General features: G+C 46.8%; 1 protein-coding gene and 1 pseudogene across 1 annotated transcript in view; both read right to left on the reverse strand.

Annotated features, from left to right (window-relative positions):
- The window catches only part of DHRS11 (dehydrogenase/reductase 11), a 568,551-nt gene that overhangs the window by 407,627 nt on the left and 137,508 nt on the right, over window positions 1–23,416 (reverse strand). The gene's annotated exons all lie outside the window — the stretch shown is intronic.
- LOC138489633 (small ribosomal subunit protein uS10-like) lies at window positions 228–587 on the reverse strand (annotated as a pseudogene).

Here is a 23,416-nt window from a genome sequence, read left to right on the forward strand (position 1 = left end):
AAGGCTTAAAATGATACTTCTGGCTTATGGAATGGGGGCTTCTAACCATTAATGGCAGACTTCCCAACGGCAGACTAGGAAAATTCACCTTCATGGGCCATCAGGGTAAAACAATGATAGACTATTTCTTCAAAAATATGAAGCTATATTCTTGATTTTAATGTTAAAAATGATTCTTTTTGGTTTTTTTCAAAGTGAATAGATTTTATTGAAATTTAGTAGGCCATTTATGCATCAGCAATTGCAAATTCAACTTCTACACCAGGCTCAATACTGATTGATGAGATCTGCTTCACAATCTCAGAAGGACTATGAAGGTCAATCAGGCACTTGTGAATTTACATCTGGAAATGATCCCATCTCTTGGAACCTTCAACACAGGGTGTTTTTCTTGTAGTGATTCACAGAGTCTTAGTGGGCATACAAACTGGTCCTTCGACTTTCAGGTTCTTCTCCTTGGCTCCTCTAATCAGGTCAGCACACGCTTTCTCGAATGACTTTACATTGCGACTGGTCAGTGAGATTCGGATACAGTGGATTGCCACTTCCTGTTTGACAGGAGCTTTGCCAGCGTCTTTAAATGCCATGGCTATATTTGTGTTCAGCTGACTTATTCGTCCCTACAAAGACTCGAACAGCGGTGAGCCGGAAGCAGATATTCACGCTCGCTGTGTGGATCGAAAAAGGGATTAATGTTGAATCTGAAATGATTAGTATCCAGCATTTTGTTAGCATTGAATTTACACTGGAACGCCTCAAGTTGTAAAACACAAACTATCTAGAACACCACTAATGAAGCACTGTCCTCCTCAAGAAAAAGGATTTGAACGGATGTACACTTAATGAGGGTTTCCATTAGCTCTAGTACAGTAATTATTGGTTCTAATTTGCACCCGATACAAACAATTCTTGATCCAGCCACCTCATCAGAACTAGCCCTAACAAGCTAAATGGAGCTTATTCCTACGATTTTGTCCCAATTTGTTAAGATTGTACCTTATTGTGGAATTATAGTATGGGCTGGTTTAACGATACTTGATATATGATATGATATACGATATGATTTGGTATTTATAACACGCCTGTACACAAGTGTTTCTAGGCGCCACAAGATGAGAAAGGGGGGACAGACAATGCTACTAGGCCTTGTGTCATTCAGAGTGCAGGGGAGGGGAGGTGGAGTGCAGCTAGGGCAGCAAGCTCTGGGTAAACGCATGGATAGCAGGGGGGCAGGAGGAGTTACATCCCCTATGTGCGCGGTAGGCCCGGTGGCGGTGCGGGAAGACTGGTCACGGAGGGGCCTGGTACCCTGTGAGACTCTGAAGGTACCCAGCAAACAGTCAGGGCAGGCAGACAAGAAGGTTAGCAAGCAAGAGAAAGAGAGAAGGCAGAGGAGAAAACAAAGGTCTTGAGCAGCTTCCTGAACTTAAGGTGGCCTGGCTCAAGTTTGGGAGGGGCAGGGAGACCACTCCAGAGGCAGGCACCTGCAGAGGAAAGATCTGCCCCCCCACTCTCAGCTTGGAGTAGCGTCTAACCCTCAGAGAGTTTGAGGTAGCTGAGCAAAGGGTTCTAGAAGGCAGTTTTTTAGGCAGAGAGAGTTGGATATAGTGTGGGCCCCGGACCCAGAAAGCCTTGTGGACGATGCAAACGGTCTCGGACATGATTTTTGCAGCCACTGGGAGCCAAAACAGATTACAGGGCTGGAGAGATGCGGTCCCTGGGCTTGAAGCCAAGAATTAGTCTTGCAGTCCTATTCTGGATTTGTTGAAGGGGAGAAAAGTAGATTTAGACAAATTGAGAAAGAGGCTGTTAGGGTGATCTAGCCTGGAGAGAGCCAGAGCTCTGGAGACACCGAGCTTCTGGGGGAAGGTGAGAAAAGGTAGAATAACTGAGGAGGTGCAGCTGGAAGTGGGCCTTCTTGGCACTGTCCGTAATGTGAGGAGTGAAGGAGAGAGTGGAGTCGAAGATGACCCCAAGGTTTTTTGCCACCGAGGAGCAAAGGGGTAGAGGGCCCAAGGAGGGCAGCCATAGTGCGAGAGGGAAAGCAGGAGCAGGGGTCCCAATAAGCGGAATCTCAGGATCGCGGATAGAAAGTCAGGAATGAGCGAGGAAGGAGAGGAGGCCGAGGGAAGCCTAAAAAAGAACTGTGTCTCACCTGCATAACACTGGATGTTAGAGGAGGTGGTGGAAATCAGGTGGGCCAAAGGGGCACAGTAGACATTGAAGAGCGAAGGTGAGACGATCGAGCCCTGGGGCACAACACATGTGGATATAGAGGTAGTGGAAAGGACCCAAGTTGGACCTGGGAGGGTCGGTCCAAGAGGAAGGTCGTCAGCCAAGCCAGAATCTGATCCGCGATACCCAGGGTCTTGCGGAATCAATTAATCCGAATGGCATGATTGACCGTATCAAAGGCAGAGAAAAGGTCAAGGAGGATGAGGACAGCGGTGGAGCTGGAGTCAAGGTTAGAGAGCATATTGTCACGGGTGTTCACAAGAGCAGTTTCCGTGCCTCTTGCTGCTCTGAAACCAGATTGATGGTCATGGGGACAACCAACAGATTTGGTGTGGGGGTTAGATGACCAGCTTTTCCAGGAGTTTGCCCAGGAAAGGGGTGATGGAGCTCGGGTGATAATTTGCCGGACAGGAGGAATGATCAGCAAAAGGCTTTTTTAGAAGGGGATGCACAAGGGTGTGGTAGAGGAGAGAGGGGAAAGAAGCAGAGGCGAAAGAGTGATTACAGAAACCAGCCAAAGCTGGAGCAAGGGAAGCAATGTGGTCCTTGGTAGCTCTGGAACAGCAGGGGAGAAAATGTTTGGAAGACACTTCAGACTTGTCTAGAAACATCCTCAGGTGTTATGGGAGAGGGGAAGGAAATCAGGAGAGGAGGGAGAGGGATGGCTAGCCAAAGGGGGCCTGAGAGAGGGAGAGAGAGAGAGAGAGTAAGGTGAAAGTGAGGACAGGACGTCCTGGGTTTTAGTGGTGAAAAGAGAAGCCAGAGCGGGGCTGAGAGCCTGGGAGGGAACAGGAGAGGTGGACACTGCAGTAGAATTGTCCAGCTATTTGTAGATTTTAAAGAGTTTGGCCCTGTTGTTAGAGGTCGTAAAGACGCAGACTTGAATTTTAACCCTGTTCTTGGAGAAGGAGTCTCTGTATTGCTTTTGGAGCAGGCGACAGGCCAGTTTGTCAGAGGATGCGCACAATCCCCCCCACTTCCGCTCAGCTACCCTGCACTTGCGTTTCAAGACGGCCAAGTCTGAGTCATACCAAGTGCTGCACTTGGAGGTAGGCTTCAGACGGATCCTCATGACAGGGGCAAGGATGTCCAGATTGTTGGAGATAGAAAGATGTAGGTTGGAGAGGTCTGTATCAGTGTGGGAGTCAGCCACAGGAGTAGGTGTAGCAAAGAAAGAGGAGGCAAAGGCAGACATTGACACTCGCGAAATGGGCCGAATGACCGAGAAGGAAGGTGGCAGCGTTGGGGTGGGTTTTGCCTGGGGGACAAGAGGCTTCAGGTGGGAGAAGAGAAGAACGTGGACAGTCAAAGAGAGAGGAGTAGTGAGAGGATTAGAGAGGGGGCTGTCTGAAGAAATTAGAACATCCAAGGTGTGTCGGGCAGCGTGTGTCGGACCAGAGGGTAGAATGGAAAGAGGGAGAGAGTCGCAAAGGTTGCGAAGGAGCTCAGAGGAGGGGTCAGAGGCATCCAGGTCGATGTTGAGATCTCTGAGGAAGAATTGAAAAGAAGAGAAGAGGTGATGTCTGTCCATTCTGAGAGGAAGAGTACGACCAGGAGGCAGGCGAGGCATTCAAAGAAGGAATAGGCCTGTGTGGGAATGACAGATGCAGGAACCCATTTAGGAAAGATCAGGGCCACTCCACAACTGGGTCGATTGGTTCTGGGATAGGAGAGGATCTTGTAGCCCTCAAGGAGTGTCAAATCCCACCTGAAAATGATCCCTACTTGCGCGAGCATCAGATGTTTCAGGTGGGATTGAGCCCAAGACTAAAAGTGCTTCATTTACAACAAGAACATTATTCTTTGTGTGAACCGTAATGACATATTAAAGGCCCGGATTTGAAAAAGGCACAGGTCATCCAAGAGGGGCTGAAAATTCAAAATAAAAAACTATCAAATAAAACTGAACTTTTGGATTGGTCATTCATAGCAAAAGGAAATACTCCAGTAATTTATCTTGGCGCAAATAAGTGCAGGCACAGTTGCAACTTTTCCTACAGTTTACAAACGGAGTAGAGGAACTCAGTGTCTCCGTAGTGACCTACACTCATGCGACAAAGAAGCAACCACAAAAGACAAAAACCCTAAAAAGGCTAATAATCACCAAGTAACCCCGATTTGGTCACGAAGGTACAGGCCTATGATATCTCAAAAACGTTCCTCAATGTTAGAAACTCGAATTAAACAACGTCTGTACAATGGTAATATTTGTTCCTATTTTTACAATCCAACTGCGATCACTACGTATTCTATTACCTACCTCAGGCATAGTTTGTGGTGGAGACAAGAATCGTGTGAACTTATGAAACCACATAATAGATCATATGCAATTCTTTCAACTAACCAAATTCCTAGCTACTGGATGTGGTCTGAGTTTAAGAAAGATCGAGCAATTATTACTAGAGCACCTTTCAACTCATTGCTGTCAAGAAGGGTTACTGCAAAGTGGTCATGACCAACACCATCACATGACAACAGTTTAATATAACATACTGAAGAAGGATTTATTGCCCCTTTTCTTTTTCTGCCCACCCAATATTGAACCCTATAATCACTTCCTAACTCCCCTACTTGGAGCACAAAATGTTACTCAATGCAGACTGGTATTATATGTTTTGCTTATGGCCGATACACCACTAACAGCATGGTAATTGCTGGGCTTTTTGACAAGAGCTTTAAAAATCAGAGACACCCTGCGGCAAAAGCTATAGGCTAACAATCAACTCCGAAATAATAACAATTTGCCTTATTATTAACTTTATCTGTATGGGTTAATTTGCTGTTTTTTTGGTCTTTTTTATATTTTTATATCTGTATACATAGGAATGGTGCATTTCTGAAGTTGGTTCAAGCTCTATATTATAAGATATGTGTTTAAAAGAAAGTGTATCTAACATGTATAATTTGTTTTTACTACTTGTAATGCTGTGCATTTGTTATTGCATGGTTTAATGGAATTTCATTCCAATTATCTTTTCTACCTACCTAGCCTTGCCAAGCAAAGGGATAGGGCATCCAGTTTGCATTTCTGTTTAGAAAACAAGGAGGGAGAATGATCAACGTCTTATATTTGAGTATGTATAGGATAGGTCATAGTTCCCCTGATTATATTGCTAACATGTGCATTACCTTTCACATCAAAACCTTAAATGGTTAGAATGGTTTGAAATAGCCCCTGGCTTTTCCTGGCTATATCATCTTTCAATATAGACAAAGGACACAGACTAAAACGTGCAAAAGCAAAACACCAACTCCTGCCGGGAGTGTGATGTCAGAGAGTGAGTAGCACAAAGGAGAAGAGGCAAACTAGTGTGCATGAACTATATTCTTTCAGTTTTCAGATATGCTGATCGTGAATTCCTTAGGGTGGAGCCATGAAAATGTGGAGTCTTGCGTTCATATTTCTTATATCCGATGAACCGATTATTACTAGGTTCAGATTTGTGGATTTCAAGAGACTGGGAGATTTATAGAATTGAATAATCCTGTACAGATATGCTGCAGTATTGCCCGGAAAGCTTTGTGTACCAGGCATAAGGTCTTGATGTGAGCTCTTAACTTTTATTGAGAAAAGGTCTAGGGATATATGAACTGTGGAGATTTGCTGTCACATTTAAAATATAAGTGTCAAAGTGGATTGCACTCAACTACATTCTTTTTACAGGGTAAATTATTTAAACTTAACTTGTGCTGTGACTTGGCAAAAAAAAGAATAATCAAATGCAAATAAATCTTATTAAAAAAAGCACAGCCTTTAATCTAATGCAACACATTTTAATGGCAATCTACTGAGCATGTATAAATACAAAGACGTATTTAAAATAAGATAGAATTAACCAAACATCTATGACAAACCCAAATGCATTACATTCAGTCCTTCATTCAATTGGTTCATTCATAACAAATACAAAAGGAAAAACAAAAGCAATTTGCAGAGTACCATTTTTTGATAGTTATGTGGAATCTTTAGACTTCATGTTACAATTAAGTCTGCATATTAATAACTTTATTTCGAAGACCTACATGTTTTGATTTCTGTTGAGGTTCTACATGATCCGCATTGCAATCAAAATAAGAGGGGGCAGCCACCAGAGGGCGCAGGCAAGATGGACCACCGACTATAACGCTCTAATCCCTGTCCCAGAAAAGTGCAAAGTAGTGGCGGCGTCTGAGACCCATAAACCACATTGCAGGGGTCCCCGGGCAGCGGAACAGTAGAAGCATCGTTTGACCGAAGGAGAGGTGGCCACAGCCCGGGGCAATCGAGACCGGGGCACCGAAAAGTGAGGCCAGCACAGCAAGCAGCAAATGCTCTGCACGACCAAAAAACAACAGGGAGCTGACCCAGGCCATGCCCGCGAGTCGTGAGCTGGGAGCTGCAGCGTAGGAGGAGGCGGGGGCTGGCAATCCTGTGAGGGATACCCCAAGCAGTGGGAACGCGGGCGTCCCCCCAAGTGAAACCAAAAGCAGCCGAGGAGCTGGGCTGCAACACGGAAGCCCAAAGCAGTGGGACAGTGGAGAGGAGGAGCCAGAGGCAAGCAGCCAAGCACGCGCCTGAATACGCGAGCAGGCCGCAAGGGCCAAGTGAGGAAAAGCCCTCTCTCCGGAGGCCAGGAGGCAGGGCCTGGGGATTGAGAGGCAGTAGGCAGCAGGACCCCCAGCGACAACAGAAGGGGCACACCTGGAGCAGCCACACAGTCAGCGACAGCAAAACACAGTCGAGGAGGATGCCTGCCTGAAGGGGACCCAGAGTGGCGGAGAAACAGTAGCCCTGGTGGAACACATAACCCAGCAAGGAGATCAGCCCCCAGGAGTGAGGGGGCCCAGGGGAAAGCAAAGGGCAGCCGGGAATAACCAGGGGAAAGATACAGCCCTGCCCCTGGAGTCACAAAGGAGACCTGAACAGGAGGAGCGCATAGGGCCCGGGGTACAAAACCAGAGGGCCAGAGAACAGACAGTGAAACGCACCCAAGAAAGAGGACACAAAGAGGTAAAGGGATGGGCAAGGGCCCACCACCATAGGACAGAGTGTAACATGAACTATTAAGGTGGCAGGGAGACGAAAGGAAGGCAGGGAGAGGAGGGCGGTCCCTTATGGAGACGAGGTAGCAAAGGGAATACCATGATGCCAGAGCATGGCCAGGTGAAGGAGTTGTAAATTAGCACTCTTACAGTTACAATATCCCGACAAGGGAGACATGGAGACATAAAAGGCAGATGGTGGATCACACCCATGTTCCATGGAAATTGGCACCATAAAAAGTGATATCCAAATTTGAGGAATGCACAGAGACATTGTGGCAAAAGTGGCGAAAGAGGCTGATCTATCTGCGAAGGTGGTTACGCTGGAGGAACGGTTGGCAGTGGTGGAAGCGAACCAAGCATCTTCGGGGGTGCTGGAGTCACAGATGGTGGTCCGACTCCGGGACATCGAGAGGAGAGGTGGACCTAGAGCTCAAAGTGGAGAATGTCGAAACCAGAGAGAGGCGTAAAAACCTTTGATTTTTTTTAATGAAAGAATAGGAGGAGGAAATCAATGGCCACACTTGAAAGGAAAATCCAAGAAATAATAGGGATGGTCCTAGGAACGAAGGAAAGTGAACGAGTGGCCCTGGATCGGGTACACCCAGCGGGAGGTGGCACAAAGGGACCCTGCTCGGTATTGGCGAAGCTACACTACTATCGAGACATGGCCAACATCCTGGAAAAAGCAAGGCAAATGGGGGTCATTGACAACACGACCTCTAAAGTAGCTATTTTTCAGGACCTCTCGGCACTGACCCTCTCGAGACGCAAGAGGTGCGGCCCTCTCACGAGGTGGCTCCAGGAGAAAGGGGTGGGATACAGATGGGGGTAGCCTTTTGCACTCATATTCGAACTGGGGGGAGAGATACCACGTGGTGCTGGAGGAAGACCTCAAAAGGGCCACAGAGGAGCTAATAGGCCCTTGCATGATCATCAGGGGAAGAAGGAGGGGTGGGTGAGCTATCCAAGAGACAAACCCTCACAGGTCCAAAGACTGAATATGGAAGGCACAAAACTCAAGGGGTCAAGAAATTTCAGAAGTTCAACACCCCACACCCCAGACAAGATGCTACCTGAAGGGATCCAGGTCGCTTGTCGACAGTTATTTGTCTCATGGGGTGCCAGAAGCCCAATACTCGGAACAAACAAGTTACTTACCATATCTGGTAACGTTCTTTCGATGGGATGTTCCTCCGACGTATTACACATCTACGACAGGTAATGTCCACAGCTGTGCTGCTTCGGAAAGTTTTCGGCAGAGGGCTTCCTGCGTCGATGGCGTCAGTCCGTTGTCCCTCGAGGGCCTCCGTCGAAGGTCGACATCACCGGATGTTATATATAGGAAGCACGGCGCCCGTAGCCTCAGTTATAGTTTTTTCCCAGAACATGTGGCACCAATCTCCTGCCAGTATGACTGCAGAAAACCTTGCGGAAACGTAAGCTGCAATCGCATAGGAAATTCAGTACAGGGGCAGGCTGGGAGAGCGATGTGGAACACGTCGGAGGAACATCCCATCTAAAGAACGTTACCAGATATGGTAAGTAACTTGTTCTTCGAGGGTATTGTGTCCTCCGATGCATTCCACATCTATGACAGACTCCCAAAGCAGCACCAACTTATGGAGGTAGGAAAAGAATTTACAATTTAGAATTTTAGAATGCCCCATCAAATTGCTGAATAAAGGACGGCCTTATCAAAGGCCAAAACCTGCCCATGGATGGAGTCCAAGGAATAGTGTCTCACAAAAGTATGGACAGAGGTCCATGTGGCTGCTTCGCAAATATTGCGAATCAGAACACCCCTCTGTAGAGCAGTGGAGGTAGCCACACCCCTAGTAGAGTGAGCCCATAAGCCTACTGGAGGGTCCTTTCCCACCAAACGGTAACACTATCGTCAAAATGATCCATCTGGACAAGGTCTGTTTTGAAACAGCCTGGCCCAAGCACCTTCCTGCATAACCAACAAAGAGCTGATCATCCACTCTGACCCGGACATCCGTGAGAGATAGAAACTCAAAGCTCTTCTAGGATCCAACCAATGGAGCCTCTCCTCTTCCTTAGCTTTGAGTTTCTATGTGAAGGAGGATAAAACGCCGGAAGAATCACCTTCTGGCTCAAATTGAATTCCGACACAACCTTCGGAAGGCTGCACCCACAGGACAACCCTGTCCTTATGGAACACAGTAAAGGGTGGCTTGGCGGAAAGTGCCTGCAACTCACAGACAAGTATGTAAGGGCTCAAACAGAGCTCCCATTAGGAACTTTAAAACCAAATTCAAATCCCATCCCGGTACCTGGAAAGGCGACAGTGAAAACACATTAGTTAGCCCTTCTAGAGACTGAGAAATCAAAGAGATCTTAAAATAAGAACATTCCTCAGACGAGCGCTTAAATATGCACAGCGCCGCCAGGTAACCCTTAATGGTACCCACTTGCAGGCCCTTGTGGGCTAAAGAAAGCAAAAAAGACAAAACCAAAAGGAATGGAACATTGGAAAGGATCCACATTCTGTACCCTGCACCAGTCACAGAACTTTCTCCAACGGCAACGGTACAGGGATTTCGTTGTGGGCCTTCTGGCCGAAAGCAACACCTCCATCTTCTCTCGGGGAGGTCGCAATCCTTATACCTCAAACTTTCAGATACCAAGCATGAAGGCTGAGAGACTTGACCTCTGGATGGAGAACCCAACCCCCCTCCCATGAGAGCAGATCGTCTCAGTAGGGAAGACGGCGTGGAGGGCAGATGGACATGTCTAGAAGGTCCGGGTACCAAGCTCTCCTGGCCCATGCCGGAGCAATGAGGATCATTCGGGAACCGGACCCAAGTAACCTCTGCAACACTTGCGGAATGACGGGGACTGGAGGAAAGTGGGAAGGACCACTCCACTACGAACGTGTCCCCTAAGGCTCCTCTTGGAGGAAATTCCCACGAGCAGAATCTTTCGCACTTCCGGTTGACAGTGGTGGCGAAGAGATCCACTTTTGGGGTTCCCCAAAAGGCAAAGATCTCCAAAAGAACACCCTGAGCCAGCTCCCACTCGTGAGAGACCGTGCTCTGCCTGCACAGAGCATCTGCCGCTGCGTTTTCGTCTCTGGCCAGATGAACTGCCGAGATCGAAATTTTCTGCTGGATGGCCCAGAACCAGAGCTGCATCGCCTCCCTGCACAACGGGAGGACCCTGCCCCCGGTTTTTTGTTGACGTAGTGCATGGCCACTGTATTGTCGGTCATAATAAGGACATTCTTCCCCCGCACAGATGGCAGAAAAGCCTTCAGGGCTAACCTGACGGCCCTCAGCTCTAACAGATTGATGTGGAGTCTGGACTCCGACGGAGACCAACGTCCGCTGGCTGTCAACTCATTGGCATGAGCTCCCCAACCTGTGAGGGATGCGTCCTTCACGATCGTCACATCCGGCCATGGCTGCCAAAATGGTGCTCCCTTCATCAGATTGCCTTCGTCGGCCCACCACAGAAGATCCTGAGCGACCAAGGTCAGAATCGGAACGGGATCCGACATCCCGCGGCAGAACTAAGACCACTGCATCTTGAGATCCCACTGCAGAGATCTCATCCTCAGCCAGGCCTCTGGCACCAGGAAAATGCAGGATGCCATGAGGCCGAGCAACCTCAAGAATTCGAACGCCGGGAGACTCTGGGCACGTAGAAACTTGTCCACCATCTGCAGAATGTGATGAGCCCTCACCTAGGGAGGCGAACACTGCCCCAGGGATGTGTCGAGCACTGTTTCGATGTACTGGAGCTGCTGGGTAGGTGTCAAATGGGACTTCTTTAAATTGAGGGAGAAGCCCCGCTTGTGAAGGGAGTGGCAAGTGACGGACAGATGATCCAGGGCTTGCTCTGGAGAGAGCGCCCTGATCAACCAATCGTCCAGGTAGGGGTAGATGTGAATCCCCCCCCTTCCTGAGATACACTGCCACCACCACCATCAGCTTGGTGAAGACCCTCGGGCGGAGGTCAATCCGAACGGCAGGACCCAAAACTGAAAATGCGATTCGCCAACCGCGAACCTCAGGTACTTCCTGTACTTTGGATGAATCGGCACATGAAAGTAAGCATCCTTGAGGTCTAGAGACACCAACCAATCCTGAAGTTGAAGGGCCTGGAGGACTTGAGAAAGAGTTACCATCTTGAACATGTCCTTCCTGAGGAGCTTGTTCAACCAACGCAAGTCCATGATGGGTCTCAATCCCCCTGTCTTATTTCAGGATCAAAAATAAGGGGAATACCATCCCTTGTTCCTCTCCGCTACAGGCACCAGTTCTATGGCGCCTTTCTCCAGCAGGGATAGGATTTCCTGCGCAAGGAGCGGATCTTGACGCTTCAAAGAGAGCTTTCCCGGTGGATTGTCGTGAGACCTCAGACAGAAGGGAAGACAGTAGCCATAGGCTATGATCTCCAGAACCCACACATCTGAAGTAATGGCCCGCCATTCTCCAAGATGCTGCGCGAGGTCTGCCCCCAACCGGCGAACCATGGGACATGGCCTCATGACTGAGCGGACGCCGCTGGGGCAGTGCCTGAGGGCAAAGAGTCAACTGCCTGAGCGGCTTTGGCACCTCAATTACCTTGCTTTCCACCCTGGGTAGTCCTAGGGTGGCCCCTTTGACTGGCAGCCCCTCTCGATCTACCAAAGGAAGAGTAGTACTGAAAGAAACCTCCCCTCCATTCCTATCCCCTAGGACGAAAAGGCAGAGGTTGACGTATTGCAGCGCTCAAAGACTTTGCTGCAGGTTTGGAGGTCTGCAACCTCTTAAGGCTCTCGTCAGCCTTGCTGCCAAACAGATGAACACCATGAAAAGATGCGCAGTTCCACAGAGTGTGTGTGAATCTCGCTAAGACACAAGTGGAGTTGGCCGCCTTCAACGCCATATCCCCAGCCGAAAATACCTTCCTCGCCCAACCATCAAAGCGCTTATCGTCCCTATCAGGAGGGAAGGATAGGGTACGCAGCCTGCTTCGAGTAGGCCGTAGCCGCCTGCACCACCAAACCCTCCGGAGTAGGGTGTGTCAATAAGTATCAGGGGTCACCACTGGATAGGCAGTATTTTTTCGGAAGCAACTTATTAACTGCAGGTAGACTCTCCGGAGCAGTCCAAGCCGCCGCCACCCTCCTTTGCAAAGCCATGTGAAACGGCAACACCGGGTCAGTTGCTGTACCTTAATCCAGGATGTCCGTCAAATCATCCTGAGCAAAATCAACAGGTGGAGCAGATCACCCCAAGTATTCGGTCACCCTTCACATGAGACGCCGATAGGAGGAATCCGCATACGCCCCAGGCCCCGGCTGGCCAAACCCCACCTACGGAGAGGTGTCAAGGCCACTAGCGTCATGCAATGACTGACAGAGTTCCTCCATCTGACTATGCCCAGACAAAAGATCATCAGAGACATCAGGAGGCACAACCATCTCCTCATCAGACAGTTCTTCAACCTCTGAAATGTCTTGCAAAGGCTGGGGAAACTCCAATCAAGGCATAGGAACAGAACAGGGCTCAGAAAAAGGCCTCAAAGACTTACTGAGAGCCTTCCTCAGAGGTTCCACAGCCCTCTGCGGCACCTCCGGCAAATCCTCCACAAACGGGATCTAGGGATTCGGCGTCGACTGATGCGTCAACGGTGTCAACAACTTCGAGGCCGGAGCCTCGAGAGAGAGCCCCTCGACGGACACGGCGCCGATGGCATCTACAACTTCTTTGAGGGCGGAGCCTCGAGAGAGCCCCTCGACGGACACGGCGCCGATGGCGTCAACGCCTTTTTCGAAGGCTTCACAGGTTCCGACGGTCTCGATGGTGTCGAGGACCGGGACCTGGATCTGGCACGGCTATCGCGACCTCCCTTGTCCGAACGGGACCTCGACGGCTCTAGATGATCGCGCCGACCGCCCGAGCTGGAAGGTGTGCGAGTGGTGGACCGAGCCCGTTCCTTGCCGGCTTCTTTCGAAGGCACGACGGAACTGTGCCTTGCGATTCGAAAATCACCAACATCTGCCGGCGGAATGATTCCCATTCCGCCGACGACAAAGACTTCATGGGACAAGTCAACCGTCTGGCGGAGTCCTCCTCCAATGAGGACGGGGAAGGCAACCGGTGACGGCACTTCCTAGAATGCCTCGATGAGGCAGAGGAATGGCGGGAACCACTCATAGACCGAGACCCCCTGGATTTTCGCTGATGCAGAGAGTCGCCCCTCGAGTCATCGGTCAAAAGCCCCGGGGATTTCGATTTATGGGGCTTAGACACCTTACCTACCTTCAATTTCTTCTTACGTCCCCGCAAGGCCTTAGATGTCAGGGACTGGCAATCCTCGCAGTCATCGGTGGCGTGGCTTTCGCCGAGGCACCAGAGGCAGATGTTGTGCTGGTCCGTGATGGGCATCTTCGAACTGCAGTCCCGACTTTCTTTAAAGCCCGACTTCGGGGTAGTAGAAGAAGACAAAGAAATTGCTTTGGAAGAGAAGAATCGAGCAGGCCGAGATTCTCAAGCAAACACTTTTGTGGAAAAAACTGAACTGAGGCTACAGGCGTCGTGTGTCCTATATATAACATCCGGTGACGTCGACGGAGGCCCTCGAGGGACAACAGATCGACACCATCGACGCAGGACGCCCTCTGCCAAAAAATTTCCAAAACCAGCATAGCTGTGGACATTACCTGTTATAGATGTGGAATACGTCAGAGGACACAATCCCCTCGAAATAGTTGCTATGAACCGATTTGTGCTTCCGAAGGAAGATGTAGAGTGCAACACAGGTCAGGCGTAGTTATGACAGTTAAGAAGAAAGAGTTTCCGCTGGTGCCATGTTACTGTTCAAGTTTCATGAGGAAGAGAACTTAGAGGGGTTAAAGCTGGGTGCCCCGATGAGAAAGGAGAAGGGGGTCGAAGGAGGGGAAAGCCCAGGACAGGCTAAATCAGGGAAAGAAGGTCAAACAATGCTACAATGCTACATACATGGTGGAGTGGTAGGGGATGTAATGCTGGATAGGTCATGGGCCACTACCTTGGTGGTCGGCCGGTTTGCCTGAAAGCTAGGAAACAGGTGCCCGAACACCCCAATTGAGAAGGAGAAAGGAGGGAGGTAAGGGAGTGTGGGGAGGGAAGGTAAAGGGAAGGTGTGGTAAAGTAGAATTTATAAACAGAGAAGAGAACGCATTGACATGGGGAGGGGTGGCAGGTTGGTAGGGGGGCAGGGGAGGGGGGCTAAATGCAGTGTGACATCACAACCAAATTGGGGGGAAAGGTTTGACCAAGGACAGGGGTGGAGGGAGAATACAAAGTAGGGAGAATGGTCAACTAGAAGGTGGCAACATTAAATGTGAAAGAACTGAATTCCCCAAATAAAAGATTGCTCACAGTAAATAAGCTCAGCAAAGCCAAAATAGCAGTTCTATTCCTACAAGAAACACACTACAGACAAGCGATGGCGCAGCCCTGAAGGGAGTGTAAGTTGGGCAAACCTACTGCGCCTCGCACAAGACAAGCAAAAAAGACGGTGTGGGGATTTTTCTGTTGCGAGCTATACTATTACGGAGGTGCAGGTGAAGAGAGGTTTTGGTGGCAGGCTGGTGGCAGTCAAGGGACAGGTGGAAGGGCGGTTGATCACTCTAGCTTCCGTAAAAACACAACAAATGTGCACCAGATGGCCTTCCTCCGAAAGCCATTCTCGGTGTTAGAGGAATGGGGGAGGGGGGCAGGCTAATGGTGGGAGGGGACTTTAATCTGATTGCAGACCTGGCAGTGGACTGGTGGTCGACGAAGGGAGACGAGATCAAAGTAAAGGGAAAGGAAAATGAAGCATTCTCCCAACTGCTGCAGGACTGCTTCTGGCTTGACGTATGGAGGTCCAAGTTCCCCCAAGTGAGAGGATACACCTTCGTTTTGCCTTCACACCACACATACACTAGAATTGACCTCCTACTGGTCCCAAGGGAGCAGGAGGCCATGGTATCGCCAAAGGTGGAGGCAGTGACTTGGTCAGACCACGAGATGGTCACAACAGACTGCTGGTTAGAAGAAGGAAGAAAGGGATGGCTGTGTTGGAGATGCAATGATGGCCTCCTCCGAGACCCAATATTTCGGGACTTCCTGCAGACAGATCCCCCAATACCTTGCCACAAACGACACAAGGGAGACTGGTCTGAAAACGGTGTGGGAGGCGGCCAAGGAGACGGTGAGCGGTAGGAGCCCACAAAAAGAGGGAATGAGCGCCGATAGAGGGGAGCGTCCGGGAGCAATCAAGAGACAGAAAGAGATCGGTCCTGCGGAAACAGATCCCTAGATGAGTGCTGGCAGACCCCATCCTGGAAGTGTACTGGTCGATCTGGCGCGAGTGAAGCGCCACCCGATGGTTGTCGATATGGCCCTCTCCCCTCAGTTGCATCTGGGTGCCACCCATAAGAAATTTCATCACAGACCCTCTGAGGTTTCAAATGTGGTATGAGGCATGGCTCTCAAGGGCGTGACAGCTGTGGGAGGGCGGAGAGTTCATGTCATTGGCTTGGCTAGAGGAATGTCTGGGGATGAAGGGACCCTGGGCCTTTAGGTACCTGCAGTTGAAGGGTGTCCTGATGAAGCCTAATTGGGGCGATAACTTATCGCCGGGAGCTTACCCCCTTCGAGAAAGTACTGCTACAGGAAACCAGAACGAGGGGGCGAACATCCAGGCTATATGGGGAACTGAGAAGGGGCAAACCCATTGATATATTACCAGTATGTAGGAAGTGGGCGGAGGACTTGAGAATCAAACTGACCGACCAGTTGTGGGGTAATATGTGTAGGGGGTGAAAAAGTCCACGTGGTCCCTGCAATACAAATGCAGGCATTCAAACGGTTACACACATGCACTAGCCACCCGCAACAACAGCAAAAATGGCACTAGCCACCCGCAACATTAGCGGAAATGTATCCGTAGGTAGATGGGCGTTGCTGACGCTGCAGAGAGGCAAATGGTGACCATTACCACATGTGGTGGAAATGTACACTCATTCAGACATACTGGAAAGAGGTCTTGGGATAGCTAAAGGATCTGGATGTGATACATAGGCCCAGAGATCCTAGCTTGCTGTTGTTTGGTGTTTATAAGATGGAGGAATAAAGGGGGGGGCATGGTCCACACACTACTGGTAGCGGCAAGGAGCTCTGTAGCCACAGAGAGGGAATGGGTTCAGAAAGCAAAGTCCATATACAACATGGAGTACCTGACTCACCTTCTGGATGAGACGCTAACGGACATAGAGGGGATATGGCTGCCCTTCTTAACAAATATGGAAGATAACCTGCCCTTGGGAAAAAGTGAAATGAAGTTGGGATTTATCGGTTGGGACAAAGTAATAAAAGAGACTGGTTGAACAGTGTGGGGGGAAAGAGGGAGGAGGGGGGAAAGAGGGAGGAGGGGGAAGGAGAGAAATCACAGTGATGTTTTGAAAAATGACAATAAAAGCTTGATTTTCCACAAATAAAAGAGGTGATGGCTTGAAAATTCAGAATCAATCTTAACACCTGGTATAGCTCTGCGCAACCCTCCAAACAATTTTTCTTCAGCCTGCAAAGCTATTACATAAGAGAAAGGCTGTATGCAAATTAGGGTTGGTCGCATCCCAAAAGGGGAAGTCAAGCCCAAACTGCTTGGTCACATCCCTTCTTCACAAGAACAGAGGCAACTCCAAACCAGTCTGATTACTGTTACACTAGCATGGTGGATTTGTAGTTTAATAGCTTGCTGTGGTTTCCCATAATCAATCAAGGTTCCCTAACATGCAATGTCGGGTGGCAAGGTGACATTTCAAAAGGATACACTGGTCAGCTATGAGAATCAACAGGTGTCCCTCGTGTGTTGTCGGTGACAAATCAATAATTATTGGTCTCTTGCACAACACTTAAGATTTCAAAGAAACCAGGATTAAAATCATTATTTCACACATCGAAAATTGTATGATCTTGGGAGAATATAGTTCCCCTTCCAGCTTCAGCATAGAAATAAATTAGCTTAACATTGGCACGAAGTGCTGTCTCAAATAAAGGCAAGAAGAGGAAACAGCAGAAATGTAGTGAAGATAGAAGTGAATTTGGAACCAGAAGAACTGTATATTAATGTGTGCTTACCTTCTTAATCAAAGTGGTTTGATTTTAGTCAATTTACGTTACCTCCCTGTGCTACAGATCCCTTATTGACATATTCTTGTTTCTCCCTCCCCGCCCATGAAAAATGAAATGCCGCATGTGTACAAGCATGGATGCCTTTAAAGTAGCATGTTTCCAATTTGTCACAAGGTTCTCCTCCATCATGCTTTAGGGGCACACAGACGATGGCAGACACAGTGCAGTCACAAAAGTTGAATTCTTTTAGGCTACTCCTCTTTTATTTGGATTAGCATATGTGTAGTGTGATTTTTCTGATGGCAGTCCTGTGCTTATTGAATTCCTGTGATCAGGATTTGTCAAGCAATAACAGTTACCGCAGTGTATCAAGTTTCCTACAAGCCTTCTTCTCTGATTAAGGTATATTTTGCACACGTGGTGGCTATCTTTGTGACTTTGCCTCCTCTCATTAGCACTGCATACAAACTGAAAGGGAGCATCTTTGGTGACATATTTATCAATCAGTACTAGTGCTTCTACCCTACACACAAGATCCCAACAGGAAAGGGAAAACGGATATCATTAGTTTAGGCATGTACATTTTCTTTTTGGCGTAAGGAGCACACTAAATGGAACGGACTTTGTTAGGTGAAGGTTAGTGCATAATAGTCATTTTGTAAATGTGGAGCATTTCTTGGTCAAGCAAAGGTGTTATTTTGTTCTTTGTGAAAATATGTAACCTAGCTGCATACTACTATAAAATGTTTTTACACTGTAAATGGAAGAAAAACATGCCAGCTACATTCCGGAGACCTAGTGAACCAGTTACTGAAAAGTGGACACAATGCAGCAAGCTATCGATGCGTGAACGAACATGAGCAAGGTGCTTCCGATACCTTGTGTGGCATCTCAGTGTGTACCCATGGCATAATGGAGGAGTAAATCGATTTGTTTGTTAAACAGCACTTTAATTAGGAGGCAACTATTTCATTTAGGTACCTATTGCAATTTAAAACCAAGGAGCACTTGGGCTCCATTTTTTGTTCCGACATCTGGAGTTTGTGAGGGGTCAGTAATGCGAGCCGCACAACTTTTTAATGATTGTTCAAAACATGGCATTTTATTTAGTTGTAAATAATATTAAATGCCTCACTGTCCCTACTCTGACAAGGATTTCCCTGCTTAACAAAACTAAAGGGAAACACTAAAACAGGATGTCTGGCCTTCACACTAAAACATCAAATATACAAAAAAAAGATATGGCAAGTCAATGAACATCAACATTAATATTCACAGTTTCGGGATAACCTCCTAATAACCGGGGTGAACTCCCTTCCCCAGGATTCAAGGTAAATTCAGTTCCAATGTTCAACAAAAAAAAAGAAAAAAATAGTACAGTCTCATGTCATTTCTTGATGTATCAATGTCAAGGTAAAGTTTTGTTAACTAAAGTTCCACCAATAGTAAAGCTTTTCTTCTTGGTGAAATAAGGACATTCCACTTCAAGATAGCATCAATGTAATTCCCAGATACGATGCTTTGCACCACTTCCAGTCAAATCAACCACAATTCAAAAGAAATACCACCTCTAGAAATGTTGGTGAAACACAAATCTTGGTTAACAGTAGTTATGTCTCTTTCCACAAGGTTAGGATTCACAATAGCTGTCAGGATGACTTCACAGAGCTGCTGCTTCCAATTCAACAACTTTACTTCTACTACAGTTTACCATGATATCTCCTCTGCCTCATAGTATTCTACTTCATTTCTGCTACCGAAGTCTTCTATCTACTGACAATCACATATATCATCACAGCATCAGTACTTTGTGACTTTTGGTTCTGACAAGATTTACTTTAAGGCACTATAGCACCTTCAAATAGGCAAGGCACTCTTCCTCTGAATATCTCTCTTCAAAAGGGGCAGCCTATTTGCCTCTCTTGTCTGTATGCCACAACAACCTAAGTTTGCTTTTATGACCAACTTCTCTCTGTTGCGTACAGTCTTTGACAATATAGGTTGTGTCAACTTGAAACAATATTTGTGAGCAACAAGTATCCCTTCCCCAACTTTGTCTTCATCTTTCTGCCAACTGTTAGCCGATAGAATTACCCAGAAGCCTTGGTGCCACTCTTGGCTTCAGGTAATGCTTGCACACTTCTATTAGGCTCACAGCGTTTGTTAAATTGGTTTCTGGCTTTAAGAAAGGCTGCTGTCAATCTGAATGGGGGAATACTCTTGGCTTGGGCAATGCTTGCTCTCTCTCCAAGTACAGATGCAGGGGCTCATTGCGAGTTGGCTTGGGCAATGCTTGCTCTCTCTCCAAGTACAGATGCAGGAGCTCATCGCGAGTTGGGCGGTATCCCGGCAGGGTTACCGCCGGGATACCACTCAGGCTAATAGCGTTACCGCCAAACCCTCTGGCGCTATTAGCTCCGGATCACAGGTTTGGCGGGAACGGTAATTCCCCATTGGGTCCAATGGGGAATTTTCAGCGCAATTAGCGCGCTCTAATAGCACAACGCTAATTGCGCCCGAAAATGGGCATTTTCCCACCGCTTTTACCCCCAGCTTTGCTGGGGGTAAATGCAGCAAAACCCGCTATTCGGGAGACCCTTAAATGCAGCAGTAATAGCGTTACCGCCACATTTAAGGGTTACTGCCAAACTCATGAAGAGGCTAACAATGTTTAAACACTGGACTTCTTTTATGAGCAATTGTTAGCGTGCAGATACAAAGTTCACTCTTACATTGAAAAGAGAAATTAAGCACACCCAACCACTTCTTCATGAGGTTTACATGGTTTAAGGGTTTAACAATGGCGTTCTGCAGCATTTTCTCTTTACGCAAGCAAAAAAAAGTGATCACATGCAAGCGCTACTTTTCCATTGTTCCCTTTTTAAAAATTCAACGAACAACTTCAGCTGGCTTCTGCTTATACACGAGGGAACATTAAGCTGGATACTGTTGCTGGTAGTGCTTGCGCAAGGAGTCAGAACACCAGGTTTGACTCACAGGCTTCTGTGATCCTTGTTCCACGTGTTGCATGCTACTACTGCTTCTGCCTTCACTTGGGACCCACACCCTTCCTTGTTGAAGGTGTCTCCAGTCCAGCCACTCAACTAAGGAGTCGATTTAAGGCAACATTCTAGTTTCCTTTTCATTATACCTTTGGAAGTAGAGGATTTTTATCCTGACGTGCCTTACATGTTCTTTCTGTTATTAAGGTTTGTTCAGGTTTAAAGGCATTTGCATTCAGAGCAGGAGATCTTCTATGTGGTTCAGGTACATGATAATGACAATAGGCCATTACCTATTCTGGCAACTTTAAAAGGTTCTCCCTTTTAAAATGAACAAATGATCCCACAATTCAAATGTATTTTAAAACTAGAATGAATTATCCATATTGCTAATCCAATCTTAACATGTTACTGAACCAAACCTGTTTCTTTCTCAAGTGCAATAGAAAATCCAACAAATTACGATTAATCTCAAACCCTTTCAATAAAAAAACGATTTTTAAAAACATGTTAAGGCAAATCCTTCACTCAATTCAAAGCAAACATGTAGAAAATTGGCCTCTAAATGGGCATCGGACAAGACACCATCGTTGGGTCAATGAAGAGAAGGCATTGACTGCTGCAGATCTCTGTAAGAGGTGGTATATCGTAGCACAGGGCATCATCAGACATTTTGCAAGATTTGGGAAAAGTGGGATGCTTTGGGGCAAAGGGAGGGGGAAGTCACACCAGAGCTGGGGTCTGGCTGTAAAACCGAGGATGAGCAGAATTTGCAGTGTTTGGTGTTTCTGCCATTTTCTTTGGTTATCTTTTGTTATTCAAATAACGTTATTTAAAAAAGCAAGCATGAAGCCTTAAAACGAAATATCCAGCATAAACAAACACATTGCTGTAGGACATGCAAGTATGTGACTTGCACATTTTAACAGCACGCTATATGAATGCAACGTTTATGGGAAACAGTAGTACTTGCCAAGGTACATGAAGACGATAAGGTCAAAGAGTCTGTAAAAACAAATCCAGTTTGCTTCACACTGTTTAAGGTGTGGCTTCATAAGCTCCTGGTGGTTTAAGACCAGTTCAAGAATTCTGAAACGTAGTTGTGAAAGATTACGCCCAGCAGTTTCAAAATGCAATGATTTAGGTGATGTATTTTGTATGTCAGATTTGTGTTCATTCAAACATGCGTACAGCATGTGTCACTTCCCAAACGTAGTTCATGCCACAACATCATATTAACTCTTAACAGGTAGCATAGGTTTTCAAATAGACAGGTTAAGCACAACCCATCTTGGCAGTGCTACAGATAAAATTTTGAGGTGGGAGTATTTTACGCATGATTTTTCAAATTAGAGAGTAAATGCAATTTCAAGAGAGTAAAAATGAGTTTTCTCCTCTGCAAGAGAGTAAAACGTATCCAAGATACACCCAATGCATACGTAAAATCAGACCCGTAAAATCAGACCTGTAGACCAAAAGAGTTGTAGATCAAAGTTGCCTGGCTTGCCTTTAACCATTTTAACACACTTGTGGAAAATATTCTGCCATAATAAATTGTAAGTACATGCTACATACACAGCTTCATTTTCTAAATTCTGGACCCTAGAAACTCTTAAGAACTACTAGAGATAGAGATTAATGTATTGCTTGCAGAGGGAGTGTGAGTAAGCAAGTGTTAGCATATGATTTACTTACAGGAACTTGCACACATAATCTCAGCAACAGTCACAACCTGCTAAACTACCTCCCCTGCTGTCTGCTGCAGGAAATTAATGTGGACCCCCACATTGTGTACAAAACCAAAAACATGATTCTAGCAATTACAGTTGGAAAGAAATGCAGACAAGTGCACAAGTTGCAGACTGGTCCAAAATCCCTGCTTCAACACTAAAGTGTGTGATCCTGGGCAACTCATTTTGCCACTGTGCCTTTTTAGCAAAAACAGAAATCTCTATAACAAGTGATTTATTGCCAACTAGTTACTACTCAAAAAAGCCTGACTGACCCATTTTCCACTGTTTGAACTATACCATTAATAGTAGTGACCATTTATATAATGCACATGACAAAAGGGCCTAATTCATTGAGCGTTTTCCAATGGGGTGTTGCCATTATAAAAGGTTTCTGTGAATTAGGCCCAAAGTGTATACGTCTCGTGGCAATATAAATTCACAAACTCTGAGTATTAAAGACTCGTCTGTTCCTTCCCCCATCTTGTACTTCCATCATCGGTGAGCAGTCTTGATTGCCCGATAGATTTCTTCTAAGATAGTCAAGAATCTGCATCTCTCGCATGACACTCATCACAGCCAATTTAGCCCGTAATCGCTAATCACATCAGGGGGATTAAAGAGTGGTGGAAGTGGAAAAAAAGGAACTACTGGTACGCTGGCTGCATCCAAAAAGGAGGGAGTGGGGTGGCCAGACAGATGGGGCAGGTAGGCAAGGGGGCGAGAGAGTGTGGGACAGGACCAGGATCACAAACCTTGCCTGAACTGTGAAGCAGGGATTTTAATCCACTCTGCAAATTTGACCACATCGCTTCCAAGCTTTACTTGGTACAAATAGTTTGGATTGCAAGGCCAACAGTAATGATGTCTTCTAGAGTTTACTTTAAAAAAAAAACACAAATTGCATAATAACGCCAACATGTAAATCCTTACAGCTACTTCTTAAGCCAAAAGAATATCATTGTGGCTTTAATGTTCGTCCTGAATGGTATACTATAAGTCCCAGAATGCAAGATAATGTCAACGTCAAAGATCCAGTTAACCCCACAGTACTTTCAGTGATTTAAGACATGTAATAAAAGATGTTGTATAATAAAATCAGATATGGAGATTCTTTGCAACAGACCTCCAGCTCATTGTTATTCATGATGTTGAAAACATTTGATTAGTGAGTTAAAGCAACTTTATTTTTGTTGCGTGTCAAGCTAGTAGACATCATAGATATATAAAGCGCCCATTTAATGATGTGGTAATATAAACACATAATTAAATGGGCGCTTTGGGTTGCTCACTTTAACTATCATGTATA

Source organism: Ambystoma mexicanum, chromosome 9 (assembly GCF_040938575.1).
Source record: "Ambystoma mexicanum isolate Mex_15411 chromosome 9, UKY_AmexF1_1, whole genome shotgun sequence".
Lineage (NCBI taxonomy): Eukaryota > Metazoa > Chordata > Amphibia > Caudata > Ambystomatidae > Ambystoma > Ambystoma mexicanum.